The sequence below is a fragment of the Trachypithecus francoisi genome, unplaced genomic scaffold, assembly GCF_009764315.1.
Source record: "Trachypithecus francoisi isolate TF-2019V2 unplaced genomic scaffold, Tfra_2.0 Lachesis_group20, whole genome shotgun sequence".
Lineage (NCBI taxonomy): Eukaryota > Metazoa > Chordata > Mammalia > Primates > Cercopithecidae > Trachypithecus > Trachypithecus francoisi.
Genome location: NW_022681466.1, coordinates 17,929,320 through 17,951,267, shown reverse-complemented (window position 1 = coordinate 17,951,267; position 21,948 = coordinate 17,929,320). Strand labels below are relative to the sequence as shown.

General features: G+C 44.5%; 1 protein-coding gene across 12 annotated transcripts in view; it reads right to left on the bottom strand.

Annotated features, from left to right (window-relative positions):
• STAT3 (signal transducer and activator of transcription 3) overlaps positions 1–21,948 on the bottom strand; it is an 86,441-nt gene that overhangs the window by 36,794 nt on the left and 27,699 nt on the right. The window lies entirely within an intron of this gene.

Here is a 21,948-nt window from a genome sequence, read left to right as displayed (position 1 = left end):
ACACACCCAGCCTGTTTCTCCCAGTTTAGAACAATACAAACACATTCACAATCTCCATCTTGGGATAATCACAGCTTTTTTATTTTTCTTATTTTTTAAAGACAGAGTGAGGAGGCTGAGGCAGGAGAATGGCATGAACCCGGGAGGCGGAGCTTGCAGTGAGCTGAGATCCGGCCACTGCACTCCAGCCTGGGCGATAGAGCAAGACTCCATCTCAAAAAAAAAAAAAAAAAAAAGAAAAGATCTTGCTCCGTGGCCCAGGCTAGAGTGCAATGGCATTATCATGGGCTCAAGAGATCCTCCCACCTCAGCATCCCGAGGAGCTGGGACTATAGGCACATACCACCATGCCACACTCGTTTTTTAAAACATGTTTTGTGAGACAAACAAAACATGCCCAGGCTGGTCTTGAACTCCTGGGCTCAAGTCATGTCATCCTCCTGCCTCGGCTTCCCAAAGTGCTGGGATTACATATGTGAGCCACCGCATCTGGCCACACATCTCTTTTTTTGTTTTTTTTTGTTTTTTTTTGAGACGGAGTCTCGCTCTGTCGCCCAGGTTGGAGTGCAGTGGCCGCATCTCAGCTCACTGCAAGCTACGCCTCCCAGGTTCATGCCATTCTCCTGCCTCAGCCTCCGGGTAGCTGGGACTACAGGTGCCCGCCACCACGCCCGGCTAGTTTTTTGTATTTTTTTAGTAGAGACCGGGTTTCACCGTGTTAGCCAGGATGGTCTCCATCTCCTGACCTTGTGATCCGCCCGTCTCGGCCTCCCAAAGTGCTGGGATTACAGGCTTGGGCCACCACACCCGGCCCATCACACATCTCTTTTACACTGGGATGACAAGTGGCTATTATGCCAGGTTCTATAATCCATTATCTACCAGAGGTGTGTGAAATTTAAAAATTACTTAACTCCCAGATTTCCATTCCCTTATCTATAAAATAGAGATAATATTTCCCACTCCTCAGGGGTACTGAGACATTCCTACAGCATCTAGCTCAGTGCACGGCACACAACAGATGCCCAACAAATGTCGGTTCCTTTCTTTCTACTCCACAGCCCTTTTAGTTATACACAGTAAACCTGTACTGTGGCCAAAATGTAGAAAGTGGATGTTTGGGGTGGGGAGACAGAGAGCTAATTCCAGGACTACAGGTTTAAAAGTATAAATGAGGATCCAGGAAGATCTGGCTGAGATTCTCCTACTCAACAAATAGTAACTATTTAAAAAATTGCTTAGTCTGGGATAACAGAGAAGGAAAGAAAAATGCCAGGCATAAAAGTTGTCCCAGGTTCAGGAACACCCCAGTGAAATGCTCTGGTATGAGAAACCCAGTCAGCTAATCACCTATAATCCCCTTTCTGAATAGTATGGGTCATGGAAATATCAATAGAGGTCAAGTCATTTTAAGAAGTTCTAAAATTAGGCCAGGGGCAGCGGCTTACGCCTGTAATCCCAGCACTTTGGGAGGCTGAGGCGGGCAGATCACCTGAGGTCGGGAGTTCGAGACCAGCCTGACCAATTCGGAGAAACCCTGTCTCTACTAAAAATACAAAATTAGCTGGGTGTGGTGGCACATGCCTCAGGAGGCTGAGGCAGGAGAATTGCTTGAACCCGGGAGGCGGAGATTGAGGTGAGCTGAGATCGCACCACTGCATTCCAGCCTGGGCAACAAGAGCAAAACTCTGTCTCAAAAAAAAAGAAAAAAAAAAAAAAGTTGTTCTAAAAATAATTACAAGTCAGAGCCTAAGATGAAGACAGATACAGACCAAGGTCCAACGAGATGGTTCTCTGGGATAGTGAGAACATTTAATGAGAGACTGAACACACGCAAACACACTAGAGTTCTTGATTCTCAGAGAAGGCACGAAGAAGTACCTAGTTAGCACTGGCACTTTCATAAAAATGACTGAGCAAACTGGCAACAAAACCAACAGGTCTTCTGTTCTCAAGGCAGCAAATGTAATGGAACGAAAGGTGCAATCATGAAACCTCTAACTCCTGCAACCTCTAACTCCTGGGCTCAGGCAATCCTCCTACCTCAGCCTCCCAAGAAGCTGGGAGTACAGGCAGCACTGCTGTACCTGGCTAATTAAAAAAAAAAAAAAAAATTGTGTAGAAACAGAGTCTCGCTATGTTGCCCAGACTGGTCTCGAACTCCTGGGCTTAAGCAATCCTCCTGCCCTGACCTCCCAAGGTGATGGGATTACAGGCGTGAGCCACCACGCCTGGCTTGGGATCAGGTTTTTGTTTGTTTGTTTGTTTGTTTCTTTTGAGACATAGTCTCTGTCACCGGGGTTAGAGGGCGGTGGCGCCCAGGCTGGAGGGCAGTGGTGCGATCTCGGCTCACTGCAAGCTCCGCCTCCCAGGTTCACGCCATTCTCCTGCCTCAGCCTCCCGAGTAGCTGGGACTACAGGCGCCCACCACCACGCCCGGCTAAGTTTTTGTGTTTTTTTTAGTAGAGACGGGGTTTCACCATGTTAGCCTGGATGGTCTTGATCTCCTGACCTCATGATCTGCCCACCTCGGCCTCCCAAAGTGCTGGGATTACAGGCATGTGCCACCACGCCCAGCCTGGGGTTAGGTTTTCTAACAGAACCTGAGAGGGCTGCACTTCTCCCTCCCTCTTTGATGGACAGACTCAAAATACCCCTTTTGCTACTGTGAAGACGGCTGGTGGAGCTCTCAAGCACATATTCAGGGAAGTGCAGGAAGTACCTCTCAGCAGTCTTTACATTGAATAATTAATAATCTAAGGCAACAGCATCTAACAGAAATAGAAGACAAGCCACATATGCATTTTAAATTTTCTGGTAGCCATATTTAAAAAGTTAAAAGAAACAGGTGAAATTAATTTTAATAATGTATTTTATTTCGTTTAATATATCCAAACTGTTATTTCAACATATGATCATACAAAACATTATTATTATTATTATTATTTTTTGGAGACAGGCATTCTGTCACCCAGGCTGGAGTGCAGTGGCTCAATCACAGCTCACTGTAGCCTCAACTTCCCGGATCAAACGATCCTCCCACCTCAGCCTCTCAAGTAACTGGGACTACAGATGCACACCACATCTGGTTAATTATTTTTGTAGATACGGGGTCCCATTATGTTGCCTAGGCTGGTCTCGAACTCCTAGATTCATGCATCTCAGCTTCCCAATGTGCTGAGATTATAGACTTGAGCCACCATGTCCAGCCCACAAAAATTATTGAGATACTTTACACTCTTTTTTTGCTACGAAGTTTTCTAAATCTCCTGTGTACTTTACATGTGCAGCACTGATCCAAGGTATTTTCCCTCCTCATGTATCAAGGGCTTAAATTCCACTGGCAAAAAAACTCAGTAAAGCAAAAAAAAAAATAGAATGTCAGAATAAGGTATTTGCCCCAATTAGGCCAATATGCTTCTATAAATTAACTAAATATTCCAACAATGTTACTTTTTTTTTTTTTTTTGAGATAGAGTCTCACTCTGTTGCCTAGGCTGGAGTGCAGTGGCGCGATTTCAACTCACTGCAACCTCCATCTCCCTAGTTCAAGCGATTGTCCTGCCTCAGCTTCCCAAATAGCTGGGATTATAGGCATGCACCACCACACCCTGCTAATTTTTTTTTATATTTTTAGTAGAGATAGGGTTTCACCATGTTGCCTAGGCTGGTCTCGAACTGATAAGAGTTCTGGCCAAAACAGTGAGATCCTGCTTATAATTAATTAATTTAAAATGTAGGCCGGGCACGGTGGCTCACACCTGTAATCCTAGAACTTTGGGAGGCTGAGGTGGGTAGATCACGAGGTCAGGAGTTCAAGACCAGCCTGGCCAACATAGTGAAACCCCATCTCTACTAAAAATATAAAAATTAGCCAGGCATGGTGGTGGCCGCCTGTAATCCCAGCTGCTCAGAAGGCTAAGGCAGGAGAATCACTTGAACCTGGGACGTGGAGGTTGTAGTGAGCCAAGATTGTACCACTGCACTCCAGCCCAGGCAACAGACACTCCATCTCAAAAAATAATAATAATTTTAAAAGCAATATTACTTGCCATCTTCCACCCTAAGATTCACCTGCCACAGGACAGATGCTGCCTGGGCAGTGGTACAGGTACACTAAGCACTAGCCGGAGTAAAAGCGGTGGCTGACGTGCACACTATATGCTGAAGCATTGTAACCGAGGCATGTATTGATCGCCCTCCGTAAAAAAAATCAAAGGTCATTAGATCTCTCTTACAATATTTGCATTAGGGCCAAGTTAAAATCTGCCTCACATGGAGGTTGCAGCGAGCCAAGACTGCGCCTCTGCACTCCAGCCCGGGTGCCAGAGCGAGACTTCATCTCAAAAATAAAAAATCTGCCTCATAGACTAAAAGCATTATGAACTGACTTATACTATGCAAGAACTGATGTGCATACAAAGAAATCTGCATAATATGCCAATTTATGAAGATTCTATTGCATACAAACTTACTGAAACCTGAAACTCTAAACCTACACAGTCCAGTATGGAGTCACTAGCCACATGTAGTTACTGAGCACTTGAAATGTGGCTGCTTCAAACTGAAATATGCTATCAATATAAAATACACACTGGATTCTGAGAACGTACTGAAAAACAAAAGAATGTAAAGTATCTTGTTCGTGTTGAAATGATAATATTTTAGATATACTGGGTTAAATAAAATATATTATTAAAATTAACTTCACCCATTTTTTTTTACTTCTTTTAATGTGGCTACTAGAAAACTTAACATTGGCAGGCAGTGGTGGTTCATACCTGTAATCCCAGCACTTAGGGAGGCCAAGGCATGTGGATCACCTAAGGTCATGAGTTTGAGACCAGACTGGTCAACATGGCAAAGCTCCATCTCTACTAAAAGTACAAAAATTAGCTGGGTGTGGTGGCACATGCCTGTAGTCCCAGCTACTCGAGAGGCTGAGGCAGGAGAATTACTTGAACCCAGGAGGGGGAGGATGCAGTGGGCCGAAATCATGCCACTGCACTCCAGCCTGGGCAACAGAGTGAGACTCCAAAAAACAAAAAAAAACAAAAAAAAAAAAAAAAAAAGGAAAGAAGAGAAAAGAAAAGAAAACTTAACATTACATATGTGACTTGGATCTTATTTTTATTGAACACTGCTACCCTAGACAATGTAGCCAAAAAGCAGCGGTTCTCCTAAAAAAAAAAAAAAAAAGATTTAAAAAAAGAACCATCTACTTTTTTGTAATAAGCTCCAGTGTTTAAAATTAATTTTAAAAACAGGCTTTATTTTTTGAGACAGGGTCTCTCTCTGTTACCCAGGCTAGAGTGCAGTGGCAAATATAGATCACTGTAACCTCCAACTCCTAGGCTCAAGCAATCCTCCTAACTCAGGGACCCGAGTAGCCGGGACCAGGGGCACAAGCCGCAGTGTTCAGCGAATTTTTTGTAGTTTTTGTAAAGATAAGGTCTCACTTTGTTGCCCAAACGGATCCTGAACTCCTGGCCTCAAGCGATCCTCCCACCTCAGCCTCCCAAAGTGCTGGGACTGCAGGCATGAGGCATCATGCCCAGCCAAAAATAGATTATTTAATTATTTGTCTTGGATACAAATGCAGGGGCATCACAGTCGACTCCCGAAAGATCCAAGTTAAACCATAAAACAGCATCCCACTATACCTGCTCCCTCACAGATGAACACTGGGGTCAGGCATGAATATTTGCATTTCCAAACTAACATATCCCAAAACCGTGTAAGTTATTGAAAATTATCTGATTCATTTCCAGTACATAACTAAGGATTTTTTGGTTGTTGCTGTTCTTATTTTTAGCTGGGGACAGAGGAGGGCTAGTAAGTAGTACAATAATTGTTATTTCTTTCTTTTTTTTTTTTTTGAGACGGAGTCTCGTTCAGTCGCCCAGGCTGGAGTGCAGTGGAGCGATCTCGGCTCACTGCAAGCTCCGCCTCCCGGGTTCACGCCGTTCTCCTGCCTCAGCCTCCCAAAGTAGCTGGGACTACAGGCGCCCGCCGCCACACCCGGCTAATTTTTTTTTGTATTTTTAGTAGAGACGGGGTTTCACCGTGTTAGCCAGGATCGTCTCGATCTCCTGACCTCGTGATCCACCCGCCTCGGCCTCCCAAAGTGCTGGGATTACAGGCGTGAGCCACTGCGCCCGGCTTTTTTTTTTTTTTTTTTTTTTTGAGATTAAGTCTCATACTGTTGCCTGGACTGGAGTGCAGTGGCACTATCTCGGCTCACTGCAGCCTCCACCTCCCAGGTTCAAGTGATTCTCCTGACTCAGCCTCCCGAGTAGCTGGGACTACAGACGTGCACCACCACGTCCGGCTTATTTTTGTATTTTTGGTAGAGATGGGGTTTCACTATGTTGGTCAGGCTGGTCTCGAACTCCTGACCTTGTGATCTGCCCACATTGGCCTACCAAACTGCTAGGATTATAAGCATAAGCCATCACCCCCGGCCTGTGTTATTTCTTAAAACAGAAACCAGCTAGTAGTTTTTTTCCATAAAATTAAAGCACCAGGCTGGGCACAGTGGCTAACACCTATAATCCGAGCACTTTGGGAGGCCGAGGTGGGCGGATCACAAGGTCAGGAGTTTGAGACCAGCTTGGCCAATATAGTGAAACCCCGTCTCTACTAAAAATTCAAAAATCAGCCAGGCGTGGTGGTGGGCGCCTGTAGTCTCAGCTACTCAGGAGTCTGAGGCAGGAGAATCGTTTGAACCTGGGAAGCAGAAGTTGCAGTAAGCCGAGATCGTGCCATTGCACTCCAGCCTGGGCAAAAGAGTGAGACTCTGTCTCAAAAAAAAAAAAAAGAATGATTGATTTTATGTTTTACTTCTTAGTCTAATCACCATAGGTAATACTTTAATAGCTATTCCACGTGGGGTTGAAAAAAAAGGTATAACTTAAAGCCAAAGACCAGGTAGTATTTTCAAGGAGAGAATATGCAAATACTTCCATAGTCTTCTCCTTATAGGCTGCTTAGCTACAAACCATATTTAATTAACAGCAGTCACAGAAGACGACCAGCCAAAGTGTCTAGGAAAATCACTGCCAACCAGCTTTACTGTAACTGTTTTACTGGAAAAGACCTCAAAGAGCCCATGTTATTTCACAATTTCAATTTTGGTTTTTCAAATTACAAGTTAATCTAAAGCACTCCACTAAGTTCTAACTACATTACTTCATATCTATGGAATAATTCTAAGCTTGTGGGTTTTAAAAAACATTTTATTAGAAGTTCTAGAATTGGGCAACACTTCATTCAATGCCATAGAATGAATGTTCTCCCCAAGCCTGTGATTTAATAACTACTTCACTGAGCCCCAGAACACACAAAGATATCTGAGTAACAACTTGAGTGCTAAGTACCATTCTGGGTAGGAAGACATAGGGGTGAAGACAGTTCTTCTCATAGGAGAGAAGACAATTCATTACTCCATATAGGCTGCCTTAGGACATTATATGGGACTCAATTCAAAGCATTTACTTGGGTTAAGTCAGCAGATAGTAGATGTTACTGTACAAAGGCAAGGTGGGTGTAATCCTGTTTTCTATAACTGAAAAGAAAAGAAAAAAATGAAACAGCAAGTCATCAAACTTTTTGGACTTTTCAAAACAGGAATTTCTCAGCCCCTTGGGGATAACCTACCAACAGCAAGTCATAAAACAAACAACTATTGTCTAATGGGGAACTTGTTACTGTAAAGATGACTGAAAAAAATCTGTCCAAAGTTACAGTTCTCATTTATATACCTGAATCTAATGAAACCAAAAGATATGAGAAACGCAGTCAAGACCACTTACAAAAGGGATTTACTACACAGCTTCATAAAACTTTTTAAAATTAAGACTTGTACTTCACATCCATGCACTAGCGGATTTACAACTAGGGTGAGGGAAGGTGGAAACAGAGATGAAAATCAGGCTCATACAATAATCCAGAACAGAAAGTGATCTAAAGATAATTTCTGTTCCACTTTGCAATGTGTCAGAAGATTTTCCTTTGGGTACCACCTATACTTTTATTATAAAGACATGCATTTTAAATAGAGTATACCTGTGTTTTATCTGCTGCCTACACTAACCTTTTCTTTGCTACCAGGAAAGGCCCAGTGATCAAGGCAACCAAAGTATAAAGTAACACAGAAGACTTCTTGCACTGAATTCTATAGGAACCAGTCCTTTTAAGAGGTATGTTTGAAAGATTATAAAATAATGTTCACTGTGGAAAATTTAGAAAAATATAAAAAAGAAAATAAAAAATAAAAACATCCATACCCCACTGTCCCACTATCCAGAATAAAAACTGACATGTTGCCAGTTATGGTGGCCTGTGATCCCAGCACTTTGGGAGGCTGACGGGGGAGGATCACTTGAGGCCAAGAAGTCAAGGCTGCAGTGAGCTGTGATTGCATCACTGTACTCCAGCTTGGGTGACAGAGCGAGACCCTGTCTCCGGAAAAAAAAAAAGAAAAAAAAAAATTGACATGTTTATGTAATTCCTTTAAATCTATTTCAGAATGTGTGTGTGTTTTTTTTTTTACATTAGCATAGTCATAGCATTAATACAGCTTTGTATTCTTCTAAAGTTTATTGTGTAGTAAACATTTTTCTATGAAAAGAATATTCTGTTTGTTTGTTCAAATAGAGAGGAGATCTCGTTATGTTGCCCAAGCTGGTCTCAAACTCCTGGTCCCAAGCGAACCTTCTACTATGGCCTCCCAAAGTGCTAGGGTTACAGGCATGAGCCATGGTACCTGGCCTGAAAAGAGATATTTTGTTGTTGTTGTTTGAGACAGAATCTCACTCTGTTGCCCAGGCTAGAGTACAGTGGCATGATCTCAGCTCACTGCAACCTCCATCTCCTAAGTTCAAGTGATTCTCATGCCTTAGCCTCTGGAGTAGCTGGGATTACAGGTGTGAGTCACCATACCCAGCTAATTTTTGTATTTTTAGTGGAGACAGGGCTTCACCATGTTGGCCAGGCTGGTCTCAAACTCCTGACCTCAGGTGATCTGCCTGCCTCAGCCTCCCAAAGTGCTGGGATTACAGGTTTGAGCCACTGCGCCTGGCCTGAAAATAAATTTTTATTTAAAGTACACAAAAGAACTATTTTGTTTCTGCTGGTGTTTTCAATACAATCCTGCTAATCCCACTGAGGGTCACATAATTTATTTAGATTTGCAAACCCCAATTTATTTGTTCTCACCATACCACGTTCTAAAAATAATCTGAAGTATCTGCAAGTAGATTAGGAAGGAAAAAAATGAGAAAAGTAAGAGAAAGCAATTCATGCTAGAGAAAAAACATTCAATCTTCATAAAATTTTCACCACAGGATAAACAGCATAATGGATGACAGAGAATCCACATTTAAATATTGTAGGCCAGGTGCGGTGGCTTACGCTTGTAATCCTTGGGAGGTCGAGGATGGTAGGTCACCTGAGGTCAGGAGTTCGAGACCAACCAGGCCAACATGGTGAAAGCGTGTCTCTACTAAAAATACAAAAATTAGCTAGACATGGTGACATACACCTGTAATCCCAGCTACTTGAGAGGCTGAGGCAGGAGAATCAGTTGAACCCATGACGCAGAGGTTGCAGTGAGCTGAGATGGTGCTACTGCACTCTAGCCTGGGCGACAAGAGTGAAACTCCATCGCAAAAAATAAATTAATTAAATAAATAAATACTGTAGCTTTAAACTATTAGAGTCATTCATAATTTAGCCATTCATAATTACTCTGGACATTAAGAATGGAATTTCAAGTTTAAAAGATAACTCAGGAGATCGAGACCATCCTGGCTAACACGGTGATACCCCGTCTCTACTAAAAATAAAAATTTAAAAAATCAGCCGGCTGTGGTGGCACACGCCTGTAGTCCCAGTAACTCGGGAGGGCGAGACAGGAGAATCGCTTGAACCCAGGAGGCAGAGGTTGCAGTGAGCCAAGATCGTGCCATTGCACTCCAGCTTGGGCAACAGAGTGAGACTCAGTCTCAAAATAAATAAATTAATTTAATTAAATTAAAATAAAAAATTAGCCTGGCATGGTGGCCCATGCCTGCAGTCCCAGCAGTCCCATGGAGGCTGAGGCGGGAGGATCACTTGAGCCCAGCAGCTGTGATCATACCACTGCACTCCAGCCTGGGTGACAGAACTAAACACCATCTCTAAAGAAGGAGCAAGAGCTTAACAAACCTAATTCCCTCTAATTGAAAGTAACAAGGCCGGGCGCGGTGGCTCAAGCCTGTAATCCCAGCACTTTGGGAGGCCGAGACGGGTGGATCGCGAGGTCAGGAGATCGAGACCAACCTAGCTAAAACCGCGAAACCCCGTCTCTACTAAAAAATACAAAAAACTAGCCGGGCGAGTTGGCGGGTGCCTGTAGTCCCAGCTACTTGGGAGGCTGAGGCAGGAGAATGGCGTAAACCCGGGAGGCGGAGCTTGCAGTGAGCTGAGATCCGGCCACTGCACTCCAGCCTGGGCGACAGAGCGAGACTCCGTCTCAAAAAAAAAAAAAAAAAAGAAAGTAAAAAACATGATTTGTCAATTACTAAGTGCACAGTTGATCGTTAAAGCTGCCTAAGAACAGGTCTGAGCTCTATACAAATAAAAACTAAAACTAAAAAACCCATAAAACAGACCAAATTTGTGCATCAGATGACCTCCCCACTTGGGAACACTTCCACTTCCCCAACCAGATACATTCCTCTGTATCAGTGTGGTATAAGGGAAAGGACACTGGAGACAGGGGGCTGGATGGGCCTGGGTGCAAAACCCTGCCTGCCATTTATCAGCTATTTGTCTTTGGGAATGGTATTTGACTACCAAACGGGGTTTCTCTTCAGTAAAAAGGGAACTCTCTCTCCTTTGAAGAACCGTTTGTAAAGTTAAAATCAATAATGGCTGTATAGCATCCCTCCGTGCTGGTGCTGGTGCTGCTGGTGCGGGATCCTCAGAGCTGCAGTTATTGTTCCTTTCCCCCAGGGTCTCCCTTTCATGGACACTTCTTTTCTTTTCTTTCTTTCTTTTTTTTTTTTGAGATGGAGTCTTGCTCTGTTGCCCAGGCTGGAATGCAGTGGCACGATCTCGGCTCACTGCAAGCTCTGTCTCCTGGGTTCACGCCATTCTCTTGCCTCAGCCTCCCGAGTAGGTGGGACTACAGGCGCCTGCCACTACGCCCAGCTAATTTTTTTTGGTATTTTTAGTAGAGACGGGGTTTAGTAGAGATGGGGTTTCACCGTGTTAGCGAGGATGGTCTCTATCTCCTGACCTCATGATCTGCCTGCCTCGGCCTCTCAAAGTGCTGGGATTACAGGCGTGAGCCACTGCACTGGCCAGACATTTCTTATCTTAACCCATTTCCTCAATGCCCTGGAAAACAGGTTAATCCATCAGATTCACTAGGGGTTAAGTGTGATAATCACCAATCAGCTTTCCCTGCTAAGTAAAATACATGCATTTCAATGCACACTCTTATCATATCTGGAGGGAAGGAGTTAGTGATGCTGTGGTTTGGCATGTTAATTTAAGGAGAGAAGGGAGGTCAGGAGAGCTGGGTGGTGACCTGATCAAATATCTCCATGCATATTTCACCTAGGATGGCTCTAGGTCCTAAAGAGAGTAAAAGGTGAAAACACTAAGTGATATTCAAAACAAAAGAAAAAGATGAAAAATAAGAACCTTGGTTAAAGAGCAGTAGAAATAAGTAATGATTATAGCTAAAATGTACGTAGCAGTTTTTACCAGAGGCCAGGTGCTGTTTTAAACACTTGACATATTTATTTGCTCATTTCATACTTGTAACAACCCTATCAGACAGGTACTATTTTCATCCCACTTTACAGAGGAGAAACTGAGGCACAGAATTTTAAGTGATTTATCCAAAGTCACAACACAGGTAGTAAAGGCATGGAGCTAGAATCCTAACGCAGTCTGTTTTCAGAATGTCTATTCTTCACCACTACAGGAGTCTTGTTTTTTCTTTTTTTTAAATTAGAGACGGCGTCTTGCCATCTTGCTCAGGCTGGTCTCGAACTCCTAGGCTCAAGCGATCCTCCAGCCTCAGCCTCCCGACCTCAGGTGATCTGCCTGCCTCAGCGTCCCAAAGTGCTGGGATTATAGATGTGAGCCACCATATCCAGCTACTACAGGAGTATTAGAAAGTGGGAATTTTGGCCAGTCGCAGTGGCTCACGCCTATAATTCCAGCACTTTGGGAGGCTGAGGCAGGCAAATCACCTGAGGTCGGGAGTTTGAGACCAGCCTGGCCAACATGGAGAAACCCCATCTCTACTAAAAATACAAAATTAGCCTGCCGTGGTGGCACATGCATGTAATCCCAGCTACTCAGGAGGCTAAGGCAGGAGAATTGCTTGACCCTGGGAGGCAGAGGTTGCAGTGAGCCAAGATTGCGTCACTGCATTCCAGCCTAGGCAACAAGAGCGAAACTCCGTCTCAAAAAAAATTAAAAAAAAAAAAAAGGGAACATTAGTTGATTTTTAAGTAACCCACAAACCAAACATTGTAACTAGCCAATGTGATCTTATGGTATTTTAATAGACATACTAGTACTTGGATTTTGAAGGATCTAGTAGTCTAGCTATAACAGACCCACATCTGGATGCTATTCTAATTCTGTGTATCAAAATTGAAATGGAACACTAAAAAAACCAAACACATCCAGGGAGGAGCAACCAGGGTGTGAGGAGTTGAAGACCTTGAACATTTTGCCCAGCAAGAAGATGCAGGCAGCAGGAGTGAGGTTAGGAGAGAAAAACATGAATGACAGAAGAGTGGCCCCTCATATACCTGGAAATCTGTACAAGAAAGGATAAATCACTCTAGGACTAGAACCTGTCTCCTCATAATATCTTCTTCCAAATTCTTCTCCGTGAAGTAATTGCTTCTGTCTACAGAGGTCTCCATGCTGGCTGATACTAAAAAATATATACAGCAAGAAAGATGCTTGGGAACCAAACCAGTGCCAAATTGGAACCTTTTTTTTTTTTTTTTTTTGGGACGCAGTCTCGCTCTGCCACCCAGGCTGGAGTGCAGTGGCCGGATCTCAGCTCACTGCAAGCTCACCGCCTCCTAGGTTTAGGCCATTCTCCTGCCTCAGGCTCCCGAGTAGCTGGGACTACAGGCGCCCGCCATGTCGCCCAGCTAGTTTTTTGTATTTTTTAGTAGAGACGGGGTTTCACCATGTTAGCCAGGATGGTCTCGATCTCCTGACCTCGTGATCCGCCCGTCTCGGCCTCCCAAAGTGCTGGGATTACAGGCTTGAGCCACCGCGCCCGGCCTGAAACGCTTTAAACAGACAAGTGATAGTGTGATTTCCATTTCAAAAAGATCCCTCAGGCTGCAATAATCCCGGTGGGAGGTGGTGGTGGCCCAACTTAGGTAGCAGCATTAGAAGTGTTTTGAGGCGGACATCCATATTCTGTGACATTAAAAAGCTACATGTGACGGGACTTGGTGACTGACTAAAGGGCAAAGGTGACTCAGAGAAAGGGAGGAGTAAGTGACAACCTTCCAGGTTCCTGTGGCATTTGGCATTCAAATGGAGGTTACATGCTCAGCATGGTAAATTTCATGGCAGGAGTGCCAACACTGAGAGGGCAATCGGGCCACATGGTCTCTAAAAACTGTTTGGTCTATACACTACTGTCAGGCTCAATTCCCTCAAGACATTACAGCTGCAGCAACCCAAGAATAAGTGCTGTAGTAAAATAAAGTAGATATTTAACCAAGAAGGGTTCAAGGTTTGTACTCCAGCCGGCTGGTAAAACCTGCCATCCCCTCAGGAAAAGAGGCAGAAGCAAGAGAAAAATCAGGCAGAAACATCAGAACTAAAATGCATAGGGGGCCACAGCAAGAGCTGTTAACTGTCTCCCAACATCTGTGTGCTTGCCTCCAGGCCATTTTCCATACTGTGGGTAGAATGACCTTTTCAAGACACAAACTTGATCTTGCCACTCCCCTACTTAAAACTCCCCTGATGACTGCTCTGTTCTTAGGCTAAAAAACAAGATTTGTTATCTTACAGCAGAATAGCATGGATTTGAATTCTGGTTCCACCACTTAGATCACTTAGCGTGTACCTAGTGCCAGTTATTTTATCCTCTTTGCACCTTAATTTCTTCATCTGTAGAAAGGAGAGAAAACAGTGCTTACCTCACAGGGTTGCTGCACAAATTCATCGAGCTAATGTACACATAGCACTTAGGAGCCCACTAGCGTGCAGCATGTAAGTATTTGTACTCATTACTAGCATGACCGATGTCCTGGCTGGCTCTACCCCTCTTGTATGGCTGGTACCAGCTGGTGGCTAAGTTCCTGGCACTCTACTCCTTCTTCAGGTCCTCAAAAACACCAAGCTCCTGCCTGCCACTGGCCCTCACACACGCCTTCCTTCTATCACCATCACCATGACTTGCACCCAAGTATTGTGACTCCATAACTTGGACTCATAAACACTATGCTGGACTGAAAGCCCCATGAAGACAAGAAGAGTCTTGGCTTTTGCTCACTAGCGTGTCCTATCCCGAACCCTAGCATCCAGCATAGTGTCTGGCTCATAATACATGCTGAAAAAATAGGTATTGAATGAATGAACCACTGGAGTGAATTACAACTAAACTGTGTAGCCAAGTTCTCCCAAGTGAAGACACTGCGCCCAGTTAGGAAATATTCTGAGGCATAGGCCAACTCTTTCAGTTTTGCTGTTTGAAAAATTCAAGAATGATCAAGAATCACTGATTCAAGAATAATCCTTCAGTGACTTTTCAATAAGAGTAAAGTCACAGCACTCCCCAGCTCAAAACCACACACTAACATCTCATTGTCCAGTGCAAAATCTTTACCTTTGTCTCAGGCTCTCTAACTACTCAGCCAACTTTAGCCCCTTCCAGTTCCTCTCCCCAGCCTACAGATGACTTTCTTCTTTTGAAACAGGGTCTTGCTCTGTTACCCAGGCTGCAGTGCAATAGTATGATCACAGCTCACTGCAGCCTCAACCTCCTGGGCTCAAGCAATCCTCCCACCTCAGCCTCCTGAGTAACTGGGACTACAGGCACACGCCACCATGTCTGAATAATTTTCTTTTTTTTCTCTTTTTTTTTTTGGTAGAGACTCAGTCTCACCATGTTGCCCAGGATGGTCTCGAACTCCCGGGCTCAAGTTGTCCTCCTACCTCAGCCTCCCAAAGTGCTGGGATTATAGGCATGAGCCATGGTACCCAGCCTCCAGGTGACTTTCATAAGTGCTGTCTTCCTTCAAGTCAACTTATCTCCTCCTTGCCCACCACCCACAGACTTTGTTCCTTTTTCACGTTTGTTCTTGCCTAAAATGCTTTTTCCTCTGGGTGGCATTATCCATCCCTTTCCTGTGTCTGTTAGACAGGCTCTCCCTAACCCCACCCCTAGTCCCATGACTGCTTTCACTCTGAATGCCCACAGTACATATACATACGCATCTGAGGCGCTTTCCTATTGGCTTTGATTCCACCTCCTTCACTTGAGGAGCAGCTCTCTGCTGGCAACCAGGTACCACCCTGATTTAGAACTTCCCACAGGCTAACTTAAGACACCAAATAAACACTTGCACACACACATAAACACCACCTCTCATTACAGAAGTCTCTACTGAACAGATGATGGCCACGCTACTGAAAAGCATGGCAGCAACATGACAAATACATCCTGAAAGATCAGCTCTAGCCTATAGGTTTGGTTATCTTGAATTTCAAGTTTGGAGAGAAGCAAAGTGTTTTTCTAATAAATTGTGAATGCTGAGGAATTCACCTTCATAGGAGTCAAACAGGCTGCCAAACTTTTCAAAAAGAAACAGTGGTAGGTTGAGCAAGCACATTGTCATGTCAGATTTTCCAGGCTCGAGGGCCACTGAAAGGAGAAGGGCAAGTAGCTGGAAAAAACCTGTGGGTACTGTTATCTTTGGCCAAAGCCCAAACAGAAGAATCACAAAAACATCCACTGATCTAAAATGTTATGTAAGTCATTAATATTCATCTAAGAGAGGCAACTGGAATAAAGCAGATAAAGAGAACGTAAGCCATTCTCCTGCCTCAGCCTCCCAAGTAGCTGGATTACAGGTGCCCGCTACCATACCTGGCTAATTTTTATATTTTTTGTAGAGACAGAGTTTTACCGTTTTGGCCAGGTTGGTCTCAAACCCCTGACCTCAATTGATCTGCCTGCCTTGGCCTCCCAAAATGTTGGTATTACAGGCGTGAGTCACTGAGCCTGGCCAAGAATTTAAATTTCTGAATCTCAAAGTCATAAACCTATAACAGCTCAATGCTTACCTCAATACTTACTGGAGAGAAGGAAGATTCTTTTCTCAAATTTATTCAGGTCACTTTCCCTATACGAGATACTAAGGTGGTCCTGGTCACTTACATGGAACAATATATCTGGGGCTGACGATGCTTGGATATATAGAAGTCCTTCAGTCAAACGAACTATGAACTTTTGAGGCAGAACCTCAAATTCAGAAGACATTTGTGGTGGTTGGATAACATGGCCCTAAATTCTCTCATTACGCCCCACCCTCTGAGAGGAGGCGGTCTTTGTTCCCTTCCTTTGAATCTAGCTAAGTCCATAACTGCTCCAACCAATAGAGTATGCTGAAAGTGGCGAGATGTCATTTCCAACTGATTTCATTGGAAGGCTCGTTCTCCAGAATGAGCCACATTCTGTGAGAAACCCAAGGCAGAAGGGGAGGCCACAAGTAGGCACGTGGTGTACAGTCTCAGCTGAAATCAGCCTTTGAATCATCGCAGCCCAGACATCAGATATAGGAGTGAAGAAAATTCCAGATGATTATTGCCCCCAGCCCCTTGAGTCTTCTCAGCTGAGGCCTCAGACATCACAAAGCAAAGACAAGCCATCCCTGCTGTCCATATCTAAATTCCTGCCCATGGCATCTTTTAACATAGTTAAATAATTGCTGCTTTAGGCCACTAAGTCTGAGTTGGTCTATTGCATTTGGTGACTAGAACATGTTTACTAACATAGTGATTGAATGTAGACTTAATAATGAAAGAGTCCAATTTCCATAAGAAAAATATTCATAATTTTAAAGGAAAAGGCTCTGCTGTTAAAGTTTCTTTTTTTTTTTCTTTTGAGATGGAGTCTTGCTCTGTCACCCAGGCTGGAGTACAGTGGCGTAATCTTGGCTCACTGCAACCTCCACCTTCTGAGTTCAAGTGATCCTCCTGCCTCAACCTCCCAAGTAGCTGGGACTACAGGTGCCCGCCACAATGCCTGGCTAATTTTTGTATTTTTAGTAGAGACAGAATTTCACCATATTGGCCAGGCTGTTCTCGAACTCCTGACCTTGAGATCTGCCCACCTCAGTCTCCCAAAGTGCTGGGATTACAGGCATGAGCCACCGCGCCCGGCCTGTTAAAGCTATTTTAATAGTAAACTTCTTTTCTCCCTGCACTCACTTTCTAAATTATTCAGCCTCACTTTCTTTCAAAACAACGTCTACACACTGACAATTCTCAAATTTACGTCTCTAGCCCCATCCGCTAATATGAACATCAGACACCTATAGCCAACGGCCTCTTCATTCAATATCTCCACCTGGATGTGTAAAATGCATGTCAAGCTTAATGTATCCAAAGCCAACCCCTACATTAAAAACCTCGCCCAGTCAACTTCTCCTCCAATCTCCCCATTCTAGCAAGTGACAACTCCATCCCTGCACACGCTTAGGCTAAAAACCTTGAAATAAGCCTTAACTTCAACTCCAGTCTCTCTCTCTCTTCCTCCCCCTCCTCCTTCCCTTCCTCCTGCCACACCTAATCCATTAACAAATCCGGTTGGCTCTATCTTCAAAATATATCTGGAAGTGACTAGGCATAATGGCTCAGGCCTATAATCCCAGCACTTTAGGAGGCTGAGATGGGTGGATCACTTGAGCTCAGGAGTTTGAGACCAACCTAGGCAACATGGCAAAACCCTGTCTCTACAAAATACACAAAAATTAGCTGGGTATGGTGGCGCAAGCCTGCCATCCCAGCTACTTGGGAGGCTGAAGTGGGAGTATCGCTTGAGCCCAGGAGGCGAAGGTTGCAGTGAGCTGAGACAGGACCGCTGCACTCCAGCCTGGGCGACAGAGTGAGATTCTGTCTCAAAAAAAAGGAAGGTGAGCCCTTCTCACAATCTCTCACTGATGCAACCTTAATCTAGACCACCAGCATCTCTTACCTAGACAGCTGGACTAGGCTAACTGGCCTGGATGCTTTCATCCTTGTCGCTCTACTTTCTATTCTCCACATTGCAGATCCTTTCAAAATAATAGTCCTGGCTGGCATGGTGGCTCAAACCTGTCATCCCAGCACTTTGGGAGGCCGAGGCAGGCAGATAACTTGAGGTCAGGGGTTCGAGACCAGCCTGGCCAACAAGGTGAAATTCCATTTCTATTAAAAATACAAAAATTAGGCCGGGCGCGGTGGCTCAAGCCTGTAATCCCAGCACTTTGGGAGGCCGAGACGGGTGGATCACGAGGTCAGGAGATCGAGACCATCCTGGCTAACATGGTGAAACTCCGTCTCTACTAAAAAATACAAAAAACTAGCCGGGCGAGGTGGCGGGCGCCTGTAGTCCCAGCTACTCGGGAGGCTGAGGCAGGAGAATGGCGTGAACCCAGGGGGCGGAGCTTGCAGTGAGCTGAGATCCGGCCACTGCACTCCAGCCTGGGCGACAGAGCGAGACTCTGTCTCAAAAAAAAAAAAAAAAAAATACAAAAATTAGCCAGGTGTAGTGGCAGGCACCTGTAATCCCAGGTACTCGGGAGGCTGAGGCATAAGTCGCTTGAACCGGGGAAGCGGAGGTTGCAGTGAGCTGAGATCGCGCCACTGCACTCTAGCCTTGTTGACACAGCAAGACTCCATCTCAAAAAACATAAAAATAAATAAAAAATAAAATAAAAATAAAAACAAAAATTCACCAGGTGTGGTGACCCAAGCCTGTAATCCCAGCTACTCGGGAGGCTGAGGCAGGAGAATAGCTTGAACCCAGGAGGTATTTGTTACAATGAGCCAAGACTGCACCACTGTACTTCAGGCTCGGCGACAGAGCAAGATTTTGTCTCAAAAAAAAAAAAAAAAAAAAAAAAACAAACCGGGGTCAGATCATTTCATTCTCCTGCTCAAAACCCACTCAGGAAAAAATCCAAGTCCTACCACGGCCCACCAGGCAATCCATTTTGCCCCAGATGCCTGTCTTTGCCTCCTTCCCTACAGCTCTCCCCTTGCTCACAGCTGTCCTCTCTCTGCTCCTGGAAAACACCTTGCCCATTTCTTCCCTAGGACTGACTCTTCTCTCCACCAATAGGCTCTTTCCCTAGATATCTCCATGGCTTGCTCCCTCACTTCGTTCAGGTCTCTGCACAATGTCCCTTGACATCCCTCTATCTAAAACAGCAACACCTCCCCTGCTGAATTCTCCTTTACAGTACTCATTACCCTCCACTGCTCATGTATTTCTTTTTTCATATATATCTCCTTCTACTACTATGATCAGCTAGGAACTTAAGCCCCATAAGAACAAAGACATTCTTCGGTTCACTGCTATTTCCCCAGCAACTACAGAATGCTCAAATATTTGAATAAATGAATGAAAATTAAATACGTTTTTCAAAAATCTGGAACACATTTTTAGCATAGAAAAAACTGAAGTACCATAGGAGGCTAATTAACTTCATATAGCAGCATAAACTGCCCTTCCTTGAGTAGGAGACAATAGGTACAATAATGCATGCAAATGTAAGTGGTAAAGCAAACATACAAAGTTTCCCAATAGAAGAGTTTAAATTAAAATCTAGGCCGGGCGCGGTGGCTCACGCCTGTAATCCCAGCACTTTGGGAGGCCGAGACGGGCGGATCACGAGGTCAGGAGATCAAGACCATCCTGGCGAACATGGTGAAACCCCGTCTCTACTAAAAATACAAAAAAATTAGCCGGGCGTGGTGGCGGACGCCTGTAGTCCCAGCTTCTAGGGTGGCTGAGGCAGGAGAATGGCGTAAACCCGGGAGGCGGAGCTTGCAGTGAGCCGAGATCGCGCCACTGCACTCCAGCCTGGGCAACAGAGCGAGACTCCGTCTCAAAAAAATATATATATTAAAAAAAAATTAAAATCTAAACTTCCAGCCAGGAGCAGCAGTGCACGTCTGTAGTCTCAGCTACTCGGGAGGCTGAAGCAGGAAGATCACTTGAGCCCAGGAGTTCGAGGTCAGCCTGGGTAACACAGGAAGACCCCATGTCTAAAAACATAAAAATAAAAATCTAACCCTCAAAAGAAAAAAAGATTAAACAAAAGGCATTTCCCATAAACTATTGCAGAATAGTTTTTCTTAAACTGCAATAATGAGACTTTACCACTCTGTTGTCCTCTAAAAGATTATTTCACGACATGTGCCCATTGGTAGCATCTGAGAATCTAAGAAAGTAGATCATACTAGGCCGGTCACGGTGGCTCAAGCCTGTAATCCCAGCACTTTGGGAGGCCGAGACGGGCGGATCACGAGGTCAGGAGATCGAGACCATCCTGGCTAACACGGTGAAACCCCATCTCTGCTAAAAAAAAATACAAAAAACTAGCCAGGCGAAGTGATGGGCACCTGTAGTCCCAGCTACTGGAGAGGCTGAGGCAGGAGAATGGCATGAACCCGGGAGGCGGAGCTTGCAGTGAGCTGAGATCCGGCCACTGCACTCCAGCCTGGGTGACAGAGCGAGACTCCGTCTCAAAAAAAATAAAAATAAAAAATAGAAAGTAGATCACACTAAATATCGATATGCAGACACTAAAATCATACAACCACTTGGATGAATAGGTTTGAGATATTCCCAAAGTGACAGGGTTTTTTTGTTTTTGTTTTTGTTTTTTTGGAGACAAGGTCTCGCCCTGTTGCCCAGGCTGGAATGCAGTGGTGCAATCTCAGCTCACTGCAACCTCTGCCTCCTGAGTTCAAGAAATTCTCCCGCCTCAGCCTCCCTGGTAGCTGGAATTGCAGGCATGCGCCACCACACCTGGCTAATTTTGAATTTTTAGTAGAGACAGGGTTTCTCCATGTTAGCCAGGTTGATCTCGAATTCCTGGCCTCAAGTGCTCTGCCTGCCTCGGTCTCCCATTGCGATCGGCCTATTTTTTTGTTTGTTTGTTTTTTAACTTTTATTTTAGGTTTGGGGTTACATGTGCAGGTTTATTATATAGGTAAACTTGTGTCAGAGAGGTTTGTTGTATAGCTTATTTCATTACCTAGGTATTAAGCCCAATACCCAATAGTTATCTGTTCTGTTCCTCCCCCTCTTCCCACTCTCCACCCTCACGTAGACCCCAGCATCTGTTGTTTCCTTCTTTGTGTTCATAAGTCCTTATCATTTAGCTCCCACTTATAAGTAAGAACATGCAGTCTTTGGTTTTCTGTTCCTGCGTTACTTTGCTAAGGATAATAGCCTCCAGCTCCATCCATGTTCCTGCAAAAACATGATCTCAGCCAGGTGCGGTGGCTCACACCAGTAATCCCAGCACTTTGGGAGGCCGAGGCAGGTGGATCACGAGGTCAGGAGTTCAAGACCAGCCTGCCCGACACGGTGAAACCCTGTCTCTACTAAAAATACAAAAATTAGCCAGGTATGGTAGAGGGCACCTGTAATCCCAGCTACTCAGGAGGCTGAGGCAGAGAATTGCTTGAACCCGGGAGGCAGAGATTGCAGTGAGCTGAAATCGCGCCACCTGCATTCCAGTCTGGGCAATAGAGCAAGACTCCATCTCAAAAACAAACAAACAAACAACAACAACAACAAAAACATGATCTCATTGTTTTTTATGGCTGCATAGTATTCCACAGTGTATGTACCACATTTTCTTTATCGAGTCTGTCACTGATGGGCATGTAGGTTGATTC